Source organism: Emydura macquarii, unplaced genomic scaffold (assembly GCF_026122565.2).
Source record: "Emydura macquarii macquarii isolate MOO-44397 ecotype Brisbane River unplaced genomic scaffold, CSIRO-AGI_Emac_v2 contig_3062, whole genome shotgun sequence".
Lineage (NCBI taxonomy): Eukaryota > Metazoa > Chordata > Testudines > Chelidae > Emydura > Emydura macquarii.
In genome coordinates this window covers 5,142,444-5,167,526 of record NW_027133199.1, presented here as the reverse complement: position 1 = coordinate 5,167,526, position 25,083 = coordinate 5,142,444, and the positions used below count along the sequence as shown (strand labels likewise).

Genomic DNA, 25,083 nt, shown 5'->3' with positions numbered 1-25,083 from the left:
AAACGCATATTTTAAGAGTGGTGTGCATTATTTTCATTTTTACAATTATATACCCATGGGAAGTAGAGAAAAGCTTTTAAACAATATGTTTCATTGAAAAGAACTGGGTGCTTAAAACATAACATGGAACTCAAGTCTTGTACAGGTTTTATTGTGTACATTCCAATTTCTCCAAATGTGATCCTAGGGTAACTGGAAGCTATATTGAACAGTTTCTCTTTTTATTGCATTACAGTCCCTATAAGGGTGTTGACTCAATGCCGTCAAATTATAAGGCAAATATATTCACAAGGATTTAAGGACAACTAGGCTCTTTGAGTCAATACAGGAAAAAAAAACTTAAACTGATTTCCTGAGGAAGGGACCCAACTGACTTGTAAAAACTTGCAAATTTGCAAATCTAGTAAGTCTGCATAATAGTGTCATTTGACTATCAACTGAAAAAATGTTCTCATACTACATAAAAGGTTTTATTTAAAAATGATATTGGAGGTCTTTAATTTGTAGACTCTGGAGATTTTTTCTGCAAGATTTTTGATGTAGCAGGGGATTCCTATACCCCATTTATACTGCTTACCTTGGTTAATGTGGAGCTTTTTGCCACATGTTGCTGTTCCTTACACATCACTGAAGCCTTGTTTATCAGAACAGGCCTAAAATCATCCAGCTACCACAGGCATTAATTTGTGGAGGACTAAAATACTAAGTATTAACAGGAATGTTTATAGCACTAGTTTATCATAATATTGAAGCTAGAATACTTATTTAACAAAAAAAATAGGAAGAACAAATACAGTTAAGATAAGTCCCAAATGAAGTCAACAACCAATTAAAAATGCCTACACAGCTAATATAGCAGCTTTTTTTTTCCTCCTTGAAAATAACCTCTACTACAAGAGATAGCTTGTGCCAAGAAATCTTTTGGGTAGAAAATATAGAATACTTTCTTTCACTATTTTTAGTCTTCACATTTTAGATTTAATGTATGTGTATGGGAGGGAGCTACACCATCACACCTGTTGGAGAACTGTTTTTTTTTTGGGGGGGAAGGGGGGGGGGTGCAGGGCGGGGAAGGATTTTGGTTTTTTTAATTCAACCTTAAATGGGCCAAACTGAAAGAGGCCTCAACCCAGCCTCCAATTTTATTTTATTATATGTCTTTAAATGTATTATTAAATGTGCATATCCAAACTCTAGGTAGCAGTACAAACAGTGAACACACAAGATAAGTTTGCTTAATACAAAAAAGAGTCTGCCACCAATACCATTAACCCCACAAGTGACTCCCAAAGTCCCACCACCTCTCTCCCCGTGAAAAATATTAGAGAATAGAGAAGTGCCACAGCATGCTTTGACAAATTCAGGACCTCCCCCTCACAAAAACTGCCCTGCAGCAGCCCCTTTTCTCTTTTAAACCAGGAAATCTCAGTTCAAGCAGCAACACTGACTGCAACTGCCATGATATCCTCCAGATACCATGGTTCCTTCAGGTACCTGAGCCCAAGTCATTTAGGCCTCAGTTCAGCAAGGTACTTCAACACTGGTTTTCAGTTAGTTTCAGTAGGGAATTTAAGGTATTGGGTAAGAAGTTGAAGGCCCTGATCCAGCATAGTTCTTAAGCACAGGCCTAAGTTTAAGCACACAAGTGGTCCCACATCACCACTGCCTTAAAATCCATGCTGAAACTATTTGGAAGCCAGTGCAGATCTTAGGGCAAGGATGTAACATACTAGTCACATAAAGCTTTACTTCAGTATAAGAATGGTACTGTAGGTAAGCTATGAAGGTTTAGATACTACATGGCTTTGTGCCCAAAAAAATAGAATATAAATTATGACTTATATTAGACAAACGAAAAAGAGGAAGATTAACAGAGTACGAACATGGGGAAGAAGTATATTTGTATATCTGTAACAGAAAGAACAAATTGGAAAATAGTGCCTATAGTGAGATCCATAACAGGAGGTCCCTACCAACCAGTAAGCAACTTATCTAATTTAGTTTAACATAACATATTGAAAACAAAAACAAAATCAAAAGACATTAACTAGAATTACTACTACTCATCTTCCTTTGAAAAATCCTCCAACAGACACTGGCTTGCTTCTTATGCAGATGCAGAAGTGAAGGTGCAATGGCAGGTTCCAATATTTTCAAAGCAGAAATATACCCAAATAATGAATTTAGTATCTTTGGTACACAGTTTTCTGCAAACAATTACATTTCCTATATTTGGCTATTATGCCAGTCATGAATCATGGAAAACCCAAACTATGCTATTGTCAATCTTACTCTCCCTCATCTTCCTAGCTGCTTGTTGTATTTTGTTTGACTTAGAAAAGGCAATTTCAGCGATGTTCACAGTGAGCTCTATCAATGACAACATTACCCATTCAGACTATATTCAGACCCATTTTGGGATATCAAGATTTGAAAAAGGCCACACGTTCAAATATTTCTGAGCCCTCCAGAATTCTAATTAAGCACAGATTAGCCCTCTCAATTTGATTCTCTAAATCTTTTGTTCTCTCTCTCATGTACTGAATTTGTTTTTTCTATTTTATGAATCTAGTGGGTAGCATGACACTATCATCCATAACTGTGAAGGTTGGCTAATCCATACGTTTAATCCAGGTAACTAGAAAATGTATCCAAAGCCACTGAAATTAAATTATTTGAGCAGGAAGAAGATAACACCTAACTGGAACACATTCAGTTACAAGTTAAGAGACAAGATTAGATGATGGCATATCCCTGGGATGGTGGTAGGGAGTGGTGGTGGGGGGGAGGGGAATGGATTTCTGAAGCTGGAAAAGAGTTTGTGGTAACTACCAAGGACAGTTTCATTCTGTGATGCATTCAACTGTTCATGGAGGCTTGCCCGTCACTAATTATTTACTCATTTACTATCTCACTCTACACCCACCAGTTTGGAATGTACTGATGAAGTAAGATTATTACATTAACAACCAAAATTACATTCTCTCTACAAGTGGTTTGATTCCACAACCAAGTTATTTAAGAATGTGTTATGGCAGGCAGTGATTCTATAAGTAGAAATAACCTGTTCTTTCACAATACAGACAATTTGGTCAATACCAGGCACAGGATAGCCTACTGGATGGAAGTGGGGGTGCAGTAGACAGGATATATATCTGTATTTTAGTAAGGTTTTGACACAGTCCCTTATGACATTCTCATAAGCAAAACTAGGGAAATGTGGTCTAGATGAAATTACTATAAGATGTGTGCTAGTTAATATTTTCATTAATGACTTGGATAATGGACTGGAGCACATGCTTATAAAAATCTACAGATGACACCAAGCTGGGAAAGGTTGCAAACACTTTGGAGGACAGATTTGGAATTCAAAACAACCTTAACAAATTGGAGAATTGGTGTGAAATCAACAAGACAAAATTCAGTAAAGACAGGCGCAAAGTACTATACTTCAGATGGAAAAAAAATCAAATGCACAACTACTAAATAGGGAATAATTCTGCTGAACAGATCTAGGGCTTATAGTAGATCACAAACTGAATGTGAGTTAACAGTGAGATCAGTTCTGAAGCACACTAATCACACTGGGGTGTATTAACAGGAATGTTGTATGCAAGACATAGGAAGTAAATGTGCTAATCTCCGTGGAGAAGGTGAGGCCTCAGCTGGAATACCATGTCCAGTTCTGAGTGCTACACTTTAGGAAAAATGTGGACAAACTGGAGAGAGTCCATAAGAGAGCAACAAAAATGATCAAAGGTTTAGAAAACTTGACCTATGAGGAAAAGTTAAAAAATGGGCACATTTTGTCTTTAGAAAAGAAGATTGAAAGGAAACCTAAATAGAGTTTTCAAATATGTTAAAGGCTGTTACAAAGAGGACAGTGATCAGTTGTTCTCCATGTTCCTTGAAGTTAGCACAAGAAGTACTGGGCTTAATCTGCAGCAAAGATTTGGTTTATCTTAGGTATTAGAAAAAGCTTTCTGAGTATACAGTTCATTAAGTTCTGCAATAGGCTTCCAAGGGAACTTGTAGAATCTCTGTCATTGGAGGTTTTTAAGAACAGGTTGGACAAACACCAGTCAGGAATGATCCAGGTTTACTTGGCTCTGCCTCAGTGCTGGAAGCTCGATTTGATAATCTCTCAAGGTCCCTTCCAACCCTACATTTTTATGTTTTAATTTTTGTCTTCAAAACTCATTTACAATGTTACTGCTCAGCATGATGGAAGATTGTACCCCTGCCATATTGGAAACCATTATGCCTGAGTGCCTGCTGTGAAATATTTCCTATTTTGTGGAGTATCTATGCTGGCTTGCTCTTACATAATACAGTGAAAGATTAATTAAAAGTACTTTAAGACAGATAATTTCCTAAAATTTATACTAGGAAGGTAGAATTCAAGCAATATGTCTGAATGTACATATACCTCTATGAGGAAAATCTACTTCACCTAGACTGTAAGGCTTTTTTTTGAGTATGAACAGTCTTTGTTACATAATGCACAGTTCCTAGCACCGGGGGGGGGGGGGGGGGGGGGAGAGGGGGGGTGGTGTCATGAACCTTGATTGGGGCCTCAAGGTGATGCACAGTACAAAGTTAATAACAAAACAACAACAAAGAATAGAAATGCCAAAGATGGGCTAACTAGTATGGATGGTCACTGAATATATTCACCTGCAACATGAAATGCAAAGATTTTGGACACAAACTTACAAAAATCTGTTCCCTTACATTGAAATGGAATTTGGAAGAGCAGTCACCTACAGTTAAAAGTGAGAACATACATGAGGAGATTTCAATTAGTCACTGTCAGCTGAGAGCTAAGAGGAATGGTATCAACAACCACCCTAAAAATTCTAAATGTGTAGTAATTTAAATGTGGAAAAATTACTCTTTAAAACATTGAGCTGTTTTCCTGCTGACATTCCCTCCATTATTTCCAACATGTATTTTCAGTTCCATGAGGTCAAATTGCCTTAAGAGGCCTGATTTGTGCAGTTACAATGTAATTACAGTGGGCCCAAATCTGTGCTCTTTCATCATGAAAATCTTCTGCTAACTTAAGTGGGCACTCTATCCACATAGGGGATGCATGATCAGGGCCAGAGTCATAACCAAAACAAGTCCACTAGATGCTACAGTTTTTCCCCATCATGTTTTATTTTGAGTATAATATTCATGTGTGTTACATTTATGTTAAGAATAGCATTGTAGTTTAACTAGAAAAACTTTTTTTTTAAATAAAGAAATATACTCAAACAAAACTTCCACTTTAACTCTTGTATGTTTATAAGATTCTGAGTTATCAAATATTTATACAGACATCTGTGGACAACTTCAATTTGTGCGTTTTTTTTTTTTTTTTTTTTTTAAACAAATACAAATTAATATTCTCCACAGGGTAGTCAAAATCCTATTTTGCTGTGCAAAAGCCATGTTATTCACACACAAAGAATGGCCTACTTGCTGTATAAGAGAGATTCAGTTCAAAGTTTCAATCCAAACACCTGCTAGAATAAATGCCACTCAACCTGCATTTTGAGGAATGCAAAACTCTGGCTCTGATGAAATCATATGGCATATGGACTTAGAAAACCAAGAAAACAGAGCAAGCCTTTTTTTTCTTGTTTTAATATCTTTTCAAGTTACAATTGACAGGAACAAATTTCATAAATAGGTTACGCACAGGACTGCTCTTGACCAGAAGAAGGGATGTATATTAAAACTACTTTTGCATCTATTGTACATATGTATTCATCTGGAGGTCCACTATAATCTATCAGCAGGCTGCAGCCAGAATTTGGCCCAGAATTCTTTATCTTGAGAGCATATCTTTCTTTGAATTAATAGCAACACGGACAGAGCAGATGACTGGCTAGTTATCCATTTCCTATGCTCCCTTACAATGGTGAAGATATTGGCTCAAAAGTGATTCAGAAAGAAAAGTAACAACTGCTAAATTACCAATATCACTTCTTGAAACACCTAGGCTTCCTTGGAATTCTCCCATTCAAGTTCTGACTTCAATTGATGCTGCTTAACTTGTGAGACTTGAGGAGATCACAACTTCAGGTTGTATGTGATTCCTCAAAAATACTGCTGTTTGTCATATTTATTTGCAGTGAAAAGGCTGAAAAGCAATGGGGAACACCAAAAAGTAAAGAAACCAAAGTAGAGAATATGATTTAACATATGATTGTGACACTATGTCTGTGAACAATACCCCAGAAACTCCATATTCACCAATGTCATATGATAATTATGATATATTCTGTACAAGGTATGCCTTGTTTGGTATTATTTTAAAAGTCTTGATCTGCTGAACATTAATAACTTCTCAGATTGTATGAGCTACCATTGTATGTGGAGTTATGAAACATTGATGAATATGCTATTAGAACACATTACAAGGTCGGAAACTCCCACAAACAGTCTTTCAGGCCCAAAAATGTGGTGACCAGACAGCATTAATGGCTCTCTCTCACCCATTCAAGAATAGATTCCACTAACAGGAATTGTTTACAGTGAAGGCTTCACCGGTTCGCAATGGGGCTTAACTGACCAATTAGAACAATGCTACAAGTCACAAGTCATGATTTTTCTAGCAAACTGAAACAGACTATAAAATGAGGAGCATGACATCATCACTTAGCTCTATTCCCATACAACTAGACACCTAAAGGGCATCTGGAAAACAAAAGGATTTTGAAAGAGGGGAGGGGCGTCTGAGGAAGGGAAGGTTGCTCAGCCTGCGTTTAAGTAACTGCTTGTACTAGCTAACATGGGTGAGACATTGCTAATTCAAAATCTTGTTAGTGCGTAGAACTTAGACTGCAATCTTATGTTTATTTCATTTGGTAACTACTTTTAATCTCTTTACACTGGCATTTATAATCACTTAAAATCTATTTTTCTGTAGTTAATAAACCTGTTTAATGTTTTATCTTAACCAGTGTTTTTTTTGAGTGAAGTGTTCAGACAAACGCTGCTCAGTAACAAAAACTGACGCATGTTCCTTCCACTTTGAGGGAAGAGTGGACTGGATAATTATCTTCACTGGTCAGGCTTCTTGACCAGGGTTAGACGTTACAGTACTGGGCTGAGGAGCTAGTTGGATTTTCTCTATTGCTGGCTTGTGAGTAGCTAAAAAGTATTCATTGAACTGAGCTGGGTGTGCTCCCTGCCTGTAGAGTGCTGTGTAAGTACAATACCTGCCAGGGGGTTGTGGCTTGTCACAGCATCACAGTGTGAGAGGGAGCCCAAGCTGGTCAGACAGAGGGCTCAGTGGTACCCCAGCTCCCAGGTGGCACCCTAGAGCAGGGATGGGCAAACCTTTTGGCCTGAGGGCTACATCTGCGTATAGAAATTGTATGGCAGGCCATTCAGAGGGGCGGGGGGAAGGGCGGGGCTGCGCAGGGGGAGTGGCTGCTGCATGGCACTGGTTGGGGCTAGGAGAGGCTCCAGTCAGGATGCCGCTGAGCCCACGTGGTGGGAGAGGAGTGGGGGGGGAAGAGGCAGGGCTGAGAGGGGGGAGCGGCTGCTGCGCTACGGCCAGGGTGCCGCTGGACCCACATAGTGGGAGAGGAGTGGGGGGGAAAAGGTGCAGGGCTGGGAGGGGGAGCGGCCACCACTGCATAGCACAGTTTGTTCTGCAACTTTTCTGCAGACCACCAGTTGAGCTGGAGGGCTTCATGAGAGCTCAGATGGGCTGTATGCAGCCCACAGGCTGTAGTTTGCCCACCCCTGCCCTAGAGGTTTTGCATACCATCACAATCACACAAAAGTATGAAAAATACTGAGCAAAAACATGAGAACATAGAGTCTGAGTAGTCTGTTCTCAGTCATATCACAGTATAGCTTTATAAGTGAAATTAGGAATAAGCCACAGTAATTTTCTTTTAATGGGTTAAACTGAGTTAGGAGCATTGGAATAGGCAAACACTGGTAAATGCCAAATGAAATGTAAAAGGAGCTATGCAAGCTCCTCAATCTAGATCAAATGCTTCTGCTATTTCTGCCTTGAGCTTCTCCCAAGAACAAGCTTCCAACTATAATAAAATCAGTCATAGCTTTGTGATGTGGACACCAGAAACTAAACTGATTCCAAACACATTTCATTCGTATTAGTTAGATGGCAACCCAAATATATCAAAAAAGCTTGCACCAGACCACTCACCGACGGTCTTTTAAAAGGCAGGGATACATGATCATTTACATTCCAATCCACTGTAAACATGCAAAAATCCAATAATCAAAACAGTTTAATTAGCTCTAGCCCATTGATTTCAATAAAATAAATGGAAACTAATTTTACTAGTTTAGCAGAAGTTGATTACAACAAATAAAAACCTGACACCAAGTCCCAGAAGGCCTATTTTTATTGTTTCAAAATAAGACTTCGTAATAAAACATGTTTAAATGTAACTTACTATATAGAGCTGTAATAAAGCTGGTAACTACCATGACTGGCCAATAAGTGCCAAAAGATGTTTTATTGGGCAATCAATAAAATGCTGTATGTTATGGTAAAGATGTTTTTTAAATAGTCATTCATCTCATGGTTGATAAAATGACAAGTTCTGAGAATTACAGTAACAACTCAAAAAAAGTTACAGAAACAAATAATTACTCTTACTTTCAAATGGCCCTGTGAACAGAGAGAGGAGCAATTATGCAGAAATAGGGTCCAATGGCCCACACAGAGTGGAAATGCATCTACACATAGTAGTTATCTCCACTCACCAAGTGGCTGCCAGCATTCTTTCTGTACCACCACCACCTAGAACTCCACATGGAATGAGAGAGTTTGCTGGATTAGGGGCAGAGCAGGTTACAATTCTGCAAAAATTCCACACAGCAATGGAGGGAATAGGAGCATACAGCTCACAAGGCAATGTAAAGGCAACTCAGTAAACATCCATGATGCTTGTGATGGGAGCTGTGAGAAAGGGGCAGGCACTATGCATATTAGTCAAGACCAATGTCTCTGTGTGTTTAATGGTTTGTTGGGGTTTCTCATGGATCTCCAGACTATTCATCTAAACTATATGGTACCTCTGCTGTATAAAGAACCTGAACTATTCTTATTTCAATGCATTGTATCTACCACTAATTGCTAGGATATCCATTTTTTAAAAAACCACATACATTAGAAATCAAATGTGTTAAAGCTGGTTTCACAAGAAAGAGCTTTCCCAGTCTAGATCTGGTACCCCTTCAATTTAAAAAAGTACAGTTGTGCTAACTGTGTTGTGAGGGCATCCATCATTTATAATCAATTCTCAAATTTATGTTTAACTTTCACAAATCAATGTTACACTACCGGGTGTAAAAGTATGTACTATATATGTATATGCATTTACAAACTATCTGATTTATAATTTAAAATGGACAATTTCACAATTTTATATTTAAATGTAATTAAGGGTAGTTTTTAAGTTATGAGTAAACATTCTTAAAAATCTATAACACTGCTTATAAGTATATTATTTTATAGCGTATGTTGTGGAAAATGAAATGTAAAACTTTCTACAAAGTATTTGCAGCTGTTCATACAGGTTATAAAATTACACTATGGATAAATAATGAGCTATCACAATTAGCCCACACAGACATGACAAGTAAAATGAGCTAATAATTAATTAATTTCATTTACATGTGCTTAATATTATGTACATATTTTGTCTTCTAAAATACTCCAGGATCATTATATAATTGGCCAGTATATAACAATTTCTCTTTTTAATCTTATTTGCTTACTATAGTGTCAGATGGCCTTTTTCACTAGAAATCTTTAACTTGAGCATCTTAACCCAATCGCACAGTAAACTGATGAAGTGATTTGTCTTCATTCTGGTTTGTATGGGAAAACAGTGTAGGGAAATAATGTAGTTCAAACACTACAGTCATTTTAACTTCAGCTCAGATATGTAAGGTTTGAGTTTTGCTGTGCTTAGGCACTGATGCTCTAAGGAGAAGGAAGAAGGGCACCGTCATAACAGAGGTGCTTAAATATATAATGCCTTAAGTTATGATGCCACTGGAATACTAAGAGATATATGCTAGGCAACAGGATTTACTACACCTGTTTAATAGGTCTAGCTGGCATGCTAATTAGATATGTCTTGGCAGGGCCCATAGTCCTGGCCAGATATAGTCCCTACTAGACCACTACTGCTATGTGACGCCTCTCTGTGTATTTCCCAGCATTCCAAAGTTATAGCTCTCTTCTGCCTGAGTACATTACCCTGTGCCCTACTGCTCCGCAACGAAGTCTGGGAGCTATTAATTAGCCCTTACTTTTTAATGAATATCTAGACGTGCCAGATAGGAGTTACATTTTGTAAGATTTCAGGCTGAATACACTGTCATTTTCTAATGAAAAATAATTTTTCATTAAAAAACAAATACTTAGATAAAAGGGTAAACATGACATATGCAAGATTCATATGCATTAATCAATCACCCAGTTGTATTATTTCAGTATTAGATCATTTCTCCTCATTACTGTTACATACTGTGTATTACCTACAGAGATACATTGCTTTTAAAAAACTAGCTTTGACCTGACACTTGTAAATTAGCATCAATATAATGCACTCTCCTTTACAAGGTAAACAATGGAACCTGTGTGTCAAAATGGGAACTTCAACCTTCTATACTTAAATTTCTATTAATGCCTGTAATCCTTTTCTCACACTAAAACTGTATCAGATGCCAAGAAAAGAACACACTTTCAGTGAAGTCCTGGTGAAATGTATACCACTAGTCTGACTTAAGGAAGCTGAAAGTGAAATATAAATATAGTTCCAGTACAGATTTTCTCAGTAATTTTTTATGTTATCGAGAAAACATCTACAGTGTTGATCTGGTTATACTCATTTCAGACAAACTACATGTCACATTAACTACCTCCAGGAAGTTATTCCAAACACAAAATAAACTGTTTATGCCCCTGCTCAGATAGATAGCATGACAGATTGTTATTAGTTGAAGACAGATGAAATACATTAATTTGATTGCAAGCATGTGTTTACTTTCACGCTGTCATATACACTCTAATGCTGATGCTTCTTTATGAGGACATAGTAACAAATCAGATATCGTATTAGAAGAATTGTTAAGGCAGAATAATAATAGCTAGTGACATATTTTAGCATTTTAGAAAAGCTATTACTTTACCTCTATCTCCTACAAAACCATGAAAATATCTAGAAGTTACTTTTACAGCAAACTGGAAATTGATAGCTCAAAAAATGCTGTAACCTACACAAAATATTTTAAAAGATCCCTCTGCTGTAGGAAACCACAAGTATAAAAAAAATATGCATTTCAGAATAATTAAAGAAAAACAGCTCATTTTATAATTTTAGTCTTTCTAAACCAAGGACCGAATTCTGGCAGAGTGCTAGATTTAGGCATAAGAAAATTCATGCCCAGTAGAGGGAATGCAAGGTGGAAATTTTCCATCCCAGTCCTGGCTCCTCTAAAACCAGAAAGACTTGATAACAGGAGCTGCAAAAGGGTGTTCTGAGGCAAAGGTGAGATCTGCATGGTGTTGTGCACACATTGCCTTTTGTACATACACCTCCTGGCCATGGCACCAGTTTATGCAGTGCTTAATCTGTGCCAGGGCTCACCGGGGCTGAGCTCCAGCACCTTTAGGTTTGGCAGCTCATAGCCCTGGCACCTTTGGGCTAGCTGCATGAGTTAGGAAAGTAAAAAAATTGCTTGAGCCCCAGCACCTCTTTCATTACAAATTAAACACTGCGCATATGCATATAAAAATAATGTAAATTAGTTACTAATTAAATTAGAATTACTGCTTCTAAAACAAGTAACATGCACATAGGTATGAGACCTATGGGGGGCTTCATATAATGAAGCCCGCAGTAAATCAGCTTGGCAATGTATATATACATACTTATTCAGTCATTCACACAATGAGCCTAATAGTTGTTTCTAAGACATGAACTAGCAAAAGCTTAACATAACGGGGCAAGTTTTCCTTTATTGTATTTTTATGTTCATTGTAATGGCTTTAATCTAGAGAGATTTGTCTTTTGCATGAAAAAAATCAGTTTATAAAGGACTTTCAAGTAATATTTAAACAGATTATGTATAAAAGATGCCAGTATTCTTTTCTCATTAAGGCTTCAACAAATATATTAGTTCTTACACACAAGACAATACTAAAAAATGCATTCTTTCCAGGATTAAAAATTGGCTTTAAATCATCAAATAGTAAAAGCAGATTCCAGTAGAAGCAGCATGCCAATTTTGTTAATCTCTGGAGGATGTTATCTGCGATGCGGCTTTAGTATAGGGTGTATCAACATGTGTGTCAAACATTTGTATCTTAGCAAATATTTATTTTAAGTGAATATGTTAATATTGCTTGCAAACAACCATGTTAGCATTTTAAGGGGATAAAAAGCTAAAGAAAGTTACTCTAAAAGGAAAAAAAAATAAGCTTAAATTTGTTTTCAAAACTAAAAAAGTTACAACAATGTTATATAACAACTTACTTAGAAACAGTCTGAAAGAGAGAACATTACATAGTGTAGAAGAAAGATATTTTTCTCAACTGGACATGTCCCTTTTATTTCACTTTTGATACATTCTTGGCAGAAAATTTTACAGACACCATAGAGTCATTGACTAAACAGACTAAGACTACACAGATAATTTGAACTTGATCCCTTCTGTGTTTTGCTTTGCCTTCATGTCAGACACATCTTTAGTTCTTAATCCTACCACTAACACAAATGCTTTAAGAAACAAGGATGATGTTCAAAACAGAAATTGGTATTAATTAAAAAGATCAATTGAGTTAAATTGCAATATATTTTAATTTCAAACATACCACAGGAACAATGATCTCGCCTTCATTTTTCTGGAAAGGGTTGAGTGAGTGAAAAGGAGGCAAGAGTTGAAGCTTAAAGCTTTCTGTTGATTTTGATTTGTCCTGTCTTCAGCCATTGAGCCCCTCAGTTCCTAAAATCACTAAGAGCTTATTAACACAGGAGCACTCAGGAATGTCAAGATGAATTAACTAAATATATGAAGTTAAAATCATGTTGAACTGTTGTGTGGACGATATCATTCAGAAGCAAAGTGGCCTTCATATGCTTTAGCTTAAACTCAAGGAGGGACTGCCACTGTATGGTGGACAGGATAGTTCAATCTCCATTACAATCTACCTAAATATCCAGGTACGTATATTGTCCTCATCACCACATTATCTGAGTGATTAACAATCAACAGATTTTTTTCTTCACAACACCCCTGTATGGTAAAATAGTGATAGCTCCATTTCACAGATGGGAAAATGAGGTACAGGGCAGATTAAGTAATTTGCTCAGACTTCCTGTGTGACATTCTCATTGAGGCAGGAACAGAATTCTGGCTTCCTGAGTCCAAGTTCATTGCCCTGTCCATCATACTATCCTTCCTGCCACTGACTCCTGTGTTCAGATTCCCAACCATGGTGCCAATCAATACATTTTGATGGTCATTTTGTGATGAAGACACTTGAACAAAGGAAATTAGACTCAGTTGCTTAAAACTGATTCTTGTTTCAAACACCAATATATGTATAATTAAGGTTTTTAATTGCAGGTTATATCTAATTCCTTATATTGTCACAGGACCTCTTATGGAGTACTTACTATATGCGGGGAGGAAAGAAAGAAAACATGACCTGTGCTGGGGATGAAAAGAGAAAACCAAGACTAACCCTTTTTGCTGGACTTGTATATTTATATAAATCACCCAAGATGCCACAGTGATTTCCACAGTATAAATGTTAAGATAAGTAAAACAATTTTCTATGCCATATTTAAATGAACCAAAACAAAAACAGCAAATCCAAGATACCCACCAACACATCCTGTATAAATTTGGGTCTCAGTCTTCTCCTTAGATACAGTCTAATCTATCATAGTCATGCAAGACCAAATACTGGGAAATGCAGCAGCATTTCAGATTCCGTACTGTACTAACTGTATCAGACAAATGGTAATCATTGCATTCAAGTAACAAGCATCACAACAGAGTATAAAGACAATGGTGATGATTGTTTTGGGGCTGTCTGAATCTTTATTTACACAATATTTCTTCTCAGTCTTCTTAGTGAATAAATAGAAGACTTCACTTTTGGGATGATCAACCTTTTACAAGCACAATGGTCACACACAAAAATTTTTTAAAGTAAACAAGCTAGCACAAGAGCATTTGTTTGTCTCCAGAACACTTAAATTATCATTTCATATCCACATTTTCTTATGCCCTCTCTCTGAGGGATTAGAAGGGGGAATTTCTTTACAGAATGCTGGTTTCAAAATCTTTTAAATAGGTTTTTAATCCCATGATGATTGCACTTCATTCTTTCAAATTTAAGTCAAATTAACCTATTTGGACAATAAATGCTCTAGTCCAGTAAATATAAATTCAAGAAAAAGTATTTCCTCTAGAATTAAGAGATTTAGTAGTTGTTCCCACAACTTTACTGGGCTTGTTCCCTATTTAATACCATCACCATGCATCTTGAAACACAGCTGGCTGGCAGAAAAATTATCAGAATCCTTTCTTTAACCTACAGTGAAAAATCATTACAAATATTACAGACACAATGGATGAGTTTAAATTAAATTGGTTTGATTAATCTATTAGTGACATACTGATAAACAACTAGACATCATTTGGTGCAAAAAATGTTTCTTTGTAAGAACTGACAGAGGCTACTCTATACTGCATAAATTAAACAATATAATGAAATGAAGAATTTACAGTTATAATAAAACCAGTGCAAAAGCTAATAATGTATATTCAATATTTAGCTATTTTATAAACTTTAGTGTAGCTCACAAGACGAAAAATATATTAAGGTACTAAGGTTACTTTTTTTTCTATATTTTCCTATAGAGTTCTTTCTGCTCTAGTCAAAGGCATGAAAGATGTAATGTACTAAACAATCAGAAGATGGTGCTAGTCCAATATATCTACCAGCCAAGAATGGATCAGCTTCTTTTTCAACCTCTCTCTTTCTACATTTTCCCCAGTTTGGATGCATCTTAAACTATAACTGAATTTACTTGCCCAAGGAACAGATATATTAATTGAAAGTTAAATGTTAGTAAGCAGCGTGCCCTACTCAATGAGCTTACCATTGTCAAATTCATTACATTTTAATTAATCTAGAAATAATTCTAGGTTTCTCTGTAGATTATTTATAGTAAAGACCATTAGAACTTCATAACTTCACAGGATCTCAGGATTTTACAGAAAACTCAGAGAAAATTGTCTTTACAACACCACTACCACAAAGCACTAATTTCAACACTTCAGTGTCTAGGGGGTGAAATCCTGCTCCTCCGAAATCTCCTTAGTGGGTGAAGCTCCCACTAACTCCAACACAGGATTTCACCCTCAGAGTTCAAGAGTGACTTTATTTAGACCCTTGGAATTCTCTCACTATTACATTAAGATGAAGAGAGAAATCTTTAAAGTTAGTAAAGATATGTATTTCTGGACTAAGATTTAGATACTGGCCTGTAAATATACGCATATCACAAAATGGAGAAAAGTGTCCCCTTTGAAAAGGCTAGCGCTTCTATAAACTGTTGCTATAATGAAATACTAACATCGTACCAGGTGTATTGTAGGCATCTTTGCACAAAAGAAATGTAAAATAGACTTCTTGTGATATAGAGAAATTTTATCCTTACATACCAGTTTATTAATACATGTCCACTTGAAACTAATGTATTAAGAGCAAATCTCAGTGTAACGTATTCCATGGATTCTCTGAAATGAACTACTCATGTGAACTCCTCCTACACATAAAATACCTCATATCACACTTCTTATCAATAGATATCAAAACAATCTACACAGATAAGTATCATTAGCCGTATTTTACAGATGGGGAAACTGAGGTGCAGAGAGCTGACATGACTTGTCCAAAGTCATATAGGAGGTCAGTGGTAGTCAAAATCAATAGTGCAGCGAAGCAGCTCCCTCACAGGATCTGAGTCCAGTCTTCTCAGTGGCTGCTGCTGTGTCCGTCTACAAATCAGACTGCTTCTACGAGTATCCTTCTGTTGATCTGAGTCCAAACATCCCTGTCAAAAATAGGGCTCCTCTCTGGAGTGTCATTTTTTTTTTTTGCCAATGCTCTGAATTACTTACTCCTGAGAGAACCACCCCAGGTTAGTTCCATGGTTCATTCCATTATCAATGCCAACAGATGTAACAAAGAGTTGGAGACACTTTTGCATCTCCAATGCACCTCTCTGGGAGCTATCCCTCAACAACACCAAAACTATAAATGAACACAAAATCATTCTCTATGGCAGGGGTGGCCAACCAGTCAGAGACAAAGAGCCATAAAGAGCCACATTTACCTTTTCAGTTTCCCATTGTCTCTTACCCTCCACAGAAACTAGGTGCTGATCCTCAATTTAGGCAGCAGCTTGTCAATTTCATTTACCAGTTTTCCCCTCCTCTCTTACCCTGGGCTGAAAAGCTTGTCACTTTCAAAGAGCAAAGAGCTGCAAAGAACAAACAGTAAAGAGCGGCATGCAAAGAGCCGCGAGCCGCATTTGTATGACCAAAGAGCCGCATGCGGCTCGCAAGTTGGCCACCCTTGCTCTATGGTATAAAAAAGAAGCCACAAATGCTCTAAGATAAGGCCAACGTGGTATTTTTCTTATAAAAAAATCTCCAATATTAAGTAATTGGAAACAGTTACTCTTCTAAAATTTTTTAGTTTAGATGCAAGATTGGCATGTATCTGAGTATAATTACTCAGTAACTCAGCTATTTATTGCTGCTTAATTATTCCATGTGCATCAAATCCTACTTAACAGGCTAATTTTTCTTATATTTTAAAGTTTTCGTGATTAATTATTACCAAATCAAGTTGTTTTAAAATGATAGGTTTAAAAAAAAAAAAATCAGGGCTGCTCAGTAAAAATTACAACAAATTTTGATTGACTGCAGAAAAAGAATGTATTAGATTACAAGCACATTCAGGTAGACTACAGTGAATATATTAAATGTACAGTCTACATGTTTCTAACTCTTATCTGGTAGCTACACACACACACACACACAACCACCTTCTGCCCTCAATTATGTGAGTGCAAACACCATGACGCGCTGAATTTGGACTATTATGTATAGGTTGAATTTTTCTTGCCTTCAAGTGATGTGGAGTTTGTTTCTTCTGGATATTTTAATTCCTTCAGTCAATTCTCCTTGAGGATGCTAACTCTTTAACCTGAAAATTCAGTAAATAGGCTAAAGACAAGAAGCAGCTGATCTATTGAGAACAAACAAGTACACAAAAGATCCCCAACTATGTTTATACTTATTAAAACGCTTAAAATTGTCAAAGTTAAAATGTTTGAGTAAAGTTTACAAAAACTGAAATACTTTGACGTTATTGACAAATTTGACAAAAAAAATCTTGACCAGCTGAAAAGTGGCTACACTATAGGGTTACACTATGGCTCTCTCCAAACTTTAGAAGGCAAGAGATAGATGAAGTGTAGAAGGATACAATCAATATTTTTCTTTTATAATTTCAACAGATAATAGAAGTTTATTTTTAAGCATTTCTTCTATTCTTATCTATTTAAATTTCCACATTTGTGGGAAATTATGTGGAAATCAGACAATTATTTAATGACAGCAAACACTGAGATTCAAAAACGTTAAAGCTTTACAACCATTAGTGCATGAATTGTCAAGATCACATGTCAAAATATACAAAATAAATAGCCTTAAAGTCTAATAAATTATCAAGCTGCATTTTTATTACTTGGACTACTTGTACATTTTTATTATGGTTGGAAATGTGCCCCCTGCAAACCTCTATGCAAGTAGGTATTTGTCCAGCTAGCTGGAAGAAGAGGGGCGTTTGTCCCTTTAAAGGCTCCCTTACAGCAGGTAGCGAGAAGGGTGAAAATGTACAGGGATGGACAGGAAGCAGTTGTGGCCAGGTCAGGACAAGGTGTCTGCATTGCCCTTCCTGCTGACCGGAAGAATGGGAGGGTATTTATAATTCATGCAGCCATGGAAAGGCGGTTTTTACCCAGGTTTGGCCTGGCAGCACCCACCCCACCCACTCATGAACTTCCCATTTGACAGCTTCCCATTTGAACCACTGTGGACATTACACATTTTTCCTTGGGGGACTGGGAAATAATATTTCCCACACCACTAGATTGGCCAAGATGGGGTGGATTGTTTTGCCTCTCACAAAGCTACTCTGGGACCTGGTGAGGTAGAATATAACCTGAGTCCCCTAATGTCATAACTTAATATGTAAAACTTATGGCACATGTCCAGTGCAGGTACTCAGTACGGAAGGGACACAGTTATTAAATAAAATGGATTGGAAAAGAATTTGAAGGAAAGCATTCCTTAGGGAGCTGAGTAATGGAGGTTTGAGGGTCTTATGTTTCATCAGCAAGGAGTTGACCCCCTCTTTTTCCTGACCCTCCTTTAAGGGAGCTAAAGAAAGGGACTTGGAGATCCTACATCTGGATCAGAGGGGAACTGACTTCCTCCTCCCTGCACTTTACAATTTGTTGCTGGGTACTCCCAGATATTATAAGTGAATAAATTTGTAGCGTAATTAACCATATCCATGGCCTCCTGTCTTTCTTCCAGCCTGGATGGATAATATATTTTTGTTAATTTCATCAACATATTGTTGTAAGGATTAGTTTGTAAAATTTTGAAGATGTAAAACTATTAAAGTTAAGGCTAAGGTTGGACTTCTGTTAAAACAACTCTCTCCTTTTCACATGCTTGATCTCATCACCAACATGATTATTTTTAATGTTTGAGAAAAATCCTTTCAACCATTTTTGTGCTATGGGAAAAAGTAAATCCTGAAAGTGTATTTTTCCAGAGAATTTTGTCAGTCATAACTCAAAAGAGCTGAACAAACATATTCTAAACTTTGCAGTTAAGTAATCTTTAACGATGAGAAATAGTTCCTTTGCTATGCTTGAAAAGAAAAGAGGAGTGAATTAAAAATCAAAGTTATAAGGGACTGACAAGCCCTTTCTAGATATGCTCAGAAGACATCTATTAAGATTTTAGTAGAGTCCTAATGGCTTTTCTGTGGCTCTATAATGCATGCACAATAATCTGATCTAGCCTACGAGGCCCAAGGGCTGCTGCATAGACAGTTTGCAGGTAGAATTTATAGTAGTGCTCAGAATTGACCTAAATCTATACACAATTAAGTTAAGGTTAAAATTCCCATTGACTTGAATGGGAACAGTTAAACCAACACTGAGCCACTTTTGAATAAATTCCACCTTAAAGATTCATCTCAACCAGCAACATATGTTAAAATAAAACTTACTACATCTTCATTAGGGTTTTAAACGTATTTGTTCAAATGTGTTACCTAACTTTTTTTGTTTTTTAATAAAGAAATCCCTTTCATATAATCCAGAGAAGAAGTTGGATTTTCAAAAGTTTCTAAGTTATTTAGATGCCTAAAAGGTGCTTTTGAAAAAAGCTCTATTGACTTCAGTGAACCCATGCCAGTTTATATCAGGTGAGAATCTGGACCACTTTCCCTTCTGCTGCTATTTCCTGGTGTATTTCTTTGTTAATTCAATTTAGCAGAAAAATGTCACCAGCCTAACAGCAGCAGACGAAATGTGTTCTTCCTCCACCCAGTTCCCCTCTGTGAGATATGCACTTCAAAGCTATTTGGGAGAATTTAAAAGTTAACCTGGATGGGAAAGTTTCTCTCACCTCTTTTCACTTATTGTTTTCTTTATTATAATATGAACAAGAAAGTGAAGTGATAAACACAGTGATAATGTATTTAATTCTCAATCTATTTAGTTTATCCAAGAAAAAGTTAAGAGATGACTTAATCATGGCCTACAACTATATATATGGGAAACAGTTTTATGATGGTAGACAGCTTTAATCTAGCAGAAAAAGGCATAATGAGATCCAGTGGTTGAAAGCTGAAGACACACATATTCAGACTTGAAACATGGTACAATTTTTTAATATTGAATGTAATTAACCATAGGAAGAGCTTACAAAACTGGATGTCTTTCTAAAAGATATGCTATAGCTCAAACAGAAGTTATGGACTTGATGCAGAAATTACTGGATGAGGTCCCTGGCCTGTGTTATGCAGGTAGTCAGCCTTCTGACTTTTAAAAAAAAAAAATAATAATAATAATAATAACCTAATATGGCAAAGACAGGAAAGGCAAAAAGTTAAAGCTCAACAAAAAAATTACCGCAGACATATTGCACTTATTTTCAATTACTATTTAGGTTCTCAAAGTTGTACTTAAGTATACATAGTATGTGCAGTGTAGACAAGTTAATGCTAATGAGTACCTTAAAAAAAAATAATAATAATTTCTGACTTTGCAAATTATACACAAAATTCTAATCCAGTATGGACAGTCTTCAAAGAAATCTCAAATGGAATTAGGAGTCATTACAAATAAAATTATTATTAGTCATTACAAAAATAAATTATTTACCTGTAGTTGTGTTTATTACAGTTGTCTTCTTCCCCTCAGAGATAGGAGAATGCAGTGTGGAAGTTATTAGGGGGTTTCTGATGGATTGGTGGGAGCAGGGATGAAGTTTATTTACTAGGAGTGGTTGAGAAGCTTTTTATTGAGACTTTCTGATGAAATGGAGTCGTAACATCTTCATGAACAATATTTAAACAGACCAGGGAAGAGATGATTAAGACAAACATTATTACTTGTGAACAATTCACCTTATCCCCTAATTCATCTTCCACACCTGGTTCTGGTACGACAGAGAAAAGTGTTCTGCAAATTAGAAATGCGGTGAAATTTCCTAACAGACTATACCACATTAGACTGTGCATACAACAGTGATGTTGGGGGAAAAAAAGAGATGCTGGAGCCAGATTTGATAAAGGCAGAGATGCAAATGCAAAGAACTCAACAGTATAACTGGGCAGGTAAGTACCAAGCCAGATTCTTTCAATGCCAGCACCAGAAATGCAATCTGTACTGTGCTAATGTCTATTGAAGGATTAAAAGAAAACAGCTCAAATGTTTGCATCCATGCAAGAAAACGAAGGACTAAACCATAGCTTTGCCAGGAGCATTGTTGTGTTCCCCCAGGAGAAATCCATAAGACTGATGCTGATGCTCCCCAGCTTGTGCTTGCTACCTTAGTCAGATGGTCATGGAAGGTTAGCATGCAATCCAGCTTCACTCTAAGATAGGTTGGAGTGGGGTAATGTCACAGTGTTGCCACAGACGGTTACTTTCAGGGTGCGCTTAGCGTTCCCGTTATCAGGATGGAATGCAGTTACTGTTATTTTGTGAGGGGTAGTCATGTTAGGCCTGGTCTATACTGGTGGCTTAATTCAAATTAAAGTCCCTTAATTCAAATTAATTACTCCCACGTCTACACTTGTGCCTTGTTAATTCGAATTAAGGAGCCTTTAAAATTGAACTAATAAAACCATCTCTGCAAGTGGATTAGCGCCTGAAGTGCATCAGTTAATTCACATTAGTGTGGGTGTGGACACAATAGGACTTAATTTGAATTAATTGGCCTCCAGACTGTATCCCATGATGCCCCATTTCAGTACCCTGCCCCAAAGCAGCCCCGGGAAGATTTAAATCTTCATTTCCTGCAGTGAATGGATTTAAAATCCAAGCTGCGGTCACCCCCCCCCCCCCCACACACACACACACAACAAGCTCTTTGCAGTTTGTCTCTTTAAGGATTGAAAGATTTCACCACTCCCCTCCCCGCATGGTGAATGCATTTTAAACAACCAGCAAGCCCTTTGCAGTTTATCCCTTTAAGATTTGTCCCTTTGAAAGTTTAGCCCTTTAAAGTTTGTCCCTTTGAAAGATTTCACCACCTACCCCCCCTCCCTGCATGGTGAATGCGTTTTAAATGCCAGCAGTGAGAGGAAATTCTTTGCTACATTGTTTCAGTGGCCAATCATGGAAACTGATACTTTAAGAGTTTATTCACAGTGCTACATGTGGATACATTATATCATGCTTTCCATCAGTGAAATGGAAACATTTGTATCACTGTATTAATATACTAACTGACTCTGTTATTTATCTTACATTCTACAGACACCTATAGAATCAAAATCAAAGGCAAGCAATATACAAGGGGTGGTGGGGGAGCATAAAAGGCAAACAGCATACAGTTCTAAAGTAATCCAGGAAAAGCTGCGATGTACTTGACACGGTCAAAATGAGAGCATAGTTCAGCTGGCTCCATGTGCCTGCAGCAATGGCGATCGGGGGAGTAAAAAACCAGCATGAAAACCCTTTTCCTATTTGTTTGGGGGTGGGGGAAGAGGGTGGGGGAAGCAGCGCTGCATCCTGGGATGATGACACTCGTCACAACAGCCTCTATGGTTAGTTGCACTGTGGGATAGCTTCCCACATTGCACTGCTTTCTAATTCGAATTAAGGCTGGCCAGTGCGGACGCAAGAAACCAGCACAAACACTGTAGTGTGGACAGTCTGCAGCGCTTTCTATAAATCGCTTTCTGTAATTCGAATTAAGCTAATTCAAATTAGTGCTGCAGTGTAGACATAGCCTTAGTCTGTATACAGCAAAAAGAACGAGAGTCCTGTAGCACCTTATAGACTAACAAATTTCTGCAGGCATAAGCTTTCCTGGGCTGCAACCCACTTCGTCAGATGCATGAAGTGAAAACCACAGATAGGAGGTGTATATATATACACATCCAAGCGTAAGAAATAGAAGAATGGGGAGGGCAAGTGCCAACAAACGGTTGTGAATAGGCCTAATCTACCCTAACTGAATTGACTTTGTTAGCACTTGCCCTTCCTATTGTTATGTTTCTTACCCTTGGATGTACCTATATACCCCCTATCTGTGGTTTCCACTTCATACATCTGATGAAGTGGGTTGCAGCCCACAAAAACTTATGCCTGCAGAAATTTGTTAGTCTATAAGGTGCTACAGGACTCTTGTTGTTTTTGTTATTTTGTGAGGATTTGGCTTGAGCCTCCATTTCCGGAAATATTCCTACATGGTGTTTAGGTCCCTACTGAGGTTAACTCAATGTCGCTGAAGGCGGCTGCTTGCGTTCCAAGGGTAAGATCATCCACATGTGCAAATTTGCGTGACATCAGTGATGGCCCTTGTGTACTCTGTAGCCAAGTGCTATGCACTGTTATGGGCCAGAAGTAGCCATCCTCAACTTGTTGATGTCCAACTGAACACTGAAATGCGGTGCCTCAATGGAACCCTCAACCCAACACTTTGGCTGCCAGTGCTGTCGCACATGCTCCCCCATCCATTCACACGATGCCGTAACCCTTTGGGAATTTCAGAGGATTGTGGAAAACAAATGTTTTCCCATCCCACAGGACTTTAACAACATCCCTCACCACTGCTTGAAGTCATGTAAGCCCTTTCGGACCCAGGCGTTTAACTTCAACAATGCAACTTCAACCCTGATGAAGCTTGGAAAGCCAAATGGAGTTCACAAGTCACAAATAAACACATAATAAAGACCCAACGCAGAAGATCCCTGGCTTCAATCTCCCATGAAGCTCATGTGCAGCCCTAAACAGCAACTGCACAAACCATGGCAGATGCAGATACTTGCTGCACAAATGGAAAATTAAAGACTATCCACTGTGCAACTGTGGTCACCCAAAACAGACCATGGAACATAACAACTCAGTATCCGATTCACAAATACGAAGGAGGCATCACAGCAATACACTCTGTTACTCCAGGTACAATTATCTGACTTAACCAACTGAATGTAAAATGATAGTTGTTGCTCTATATTTACATCAGCTATATAAAGAAGGAACAAATTAAGAAACACAATATGCCTCCCAGTTCCCCAGCCGTTCTGGGGGAATGGGGAGTGAGGAGGAATACTCTACAACAAGGTATCTAAAACTGGCTCAATTTACATTCCCCAGCGCACCAGCATAGATATGCTGCAAAGAGCAATAGGGGAGACCTGGCCAATGTGCCATCCATTTCCAACTCTTTCCCACCCCACATATGTTGGGAGAAAGGATACAGGGCGCACAGAGGCTGCTCTCCCTTCTGCATAAATACTCACAGTACATGTACCCGCTACAGGAGAGAGAGTATCTTATGCAGGGCAGAGCAGCCTGCAAGTTGTACCACAATTTAGCACTATGTCAGAATAGAGATGGGCAGGATTTGGACTGAACAAGGAGCATTCTAAAGTGCTCCCTCACTACTGAGTAATTAGCATCTCAAATTCTCTCCTTACTCCCATTCAGAAGTATTGGCCAAATCTGGTTTACTAGCATCCAAGAAAAAGTGTTAGACAACAACATCTTGGGAAATAAGTGGGGTTACATGTTTCAATGATGCTGCAGTGAGGTGCTGAGGCCTTCCTCAGAGCCTGGGCCCAAGGAAGGGCCGCAATACCCCTGCTGGATGGATCAGGACCTGCCGACGGCTGATAGCATTGGACTGGTGGGACTGCCTCTAGCCGTTTACCCCGCGAATCTGAGGAAGACCCCTATTTACAGGTACCTGAGTTCAGGGTGGGAGGAAGTATCCCAGGGGCAGCCAACTACAGTCTGGCTGAGCTTGCGCTCGCACCAGTGTCAGCACTTTGCAGCTGGAGCCCCGCTGACCCCTTGCCATTTGTACAGCCCTGGGCTGGGACGCAGCGTCCCCCTCCCCTCCCCTTCCCTCTTCCCTAGCCACTCCAGGAGTGCTGGTCTCCTCTGGGCTTGCAGCCGCAGAGGATACAAAGTGTTGGGTCTACAGACTACTTGCCAGCCCCACCCTGCCTGGGGTCCAGAGGCTACAGACTACTTACCAGCCCTGCCCCACCTGGGGACTAAATACTCCTTACCAGCCCCGCCCCACCTGAGGGCTGGGGGCTACAGACTCCTTGGCAGCCCCGCCCTGCCTGGGGGTCGAGGGCTACAGACACTTGACAGCCCTGCCCCATTTGGGGTCAAGGGCTACAGACCCTTGGCCAGCCCCATCCCGCTCAGGGGCCAGGAGCTAAAGACTCTT

General features: G+C 38.2%; 1 protein-coding gene across 4 annotated transcripts in view; it reads right to left on the bottom strand.

The window, feature by feature from the left end:
• RAB28 (RAB28, member RAS oncogene family) overlaps positions 1-25,083 on the bottom strand; it is an 86,612-nt gene that overhangs the window by 12,617 nt on the left and 48,912 nt on the right. The window lies entirely within an intron of this gene.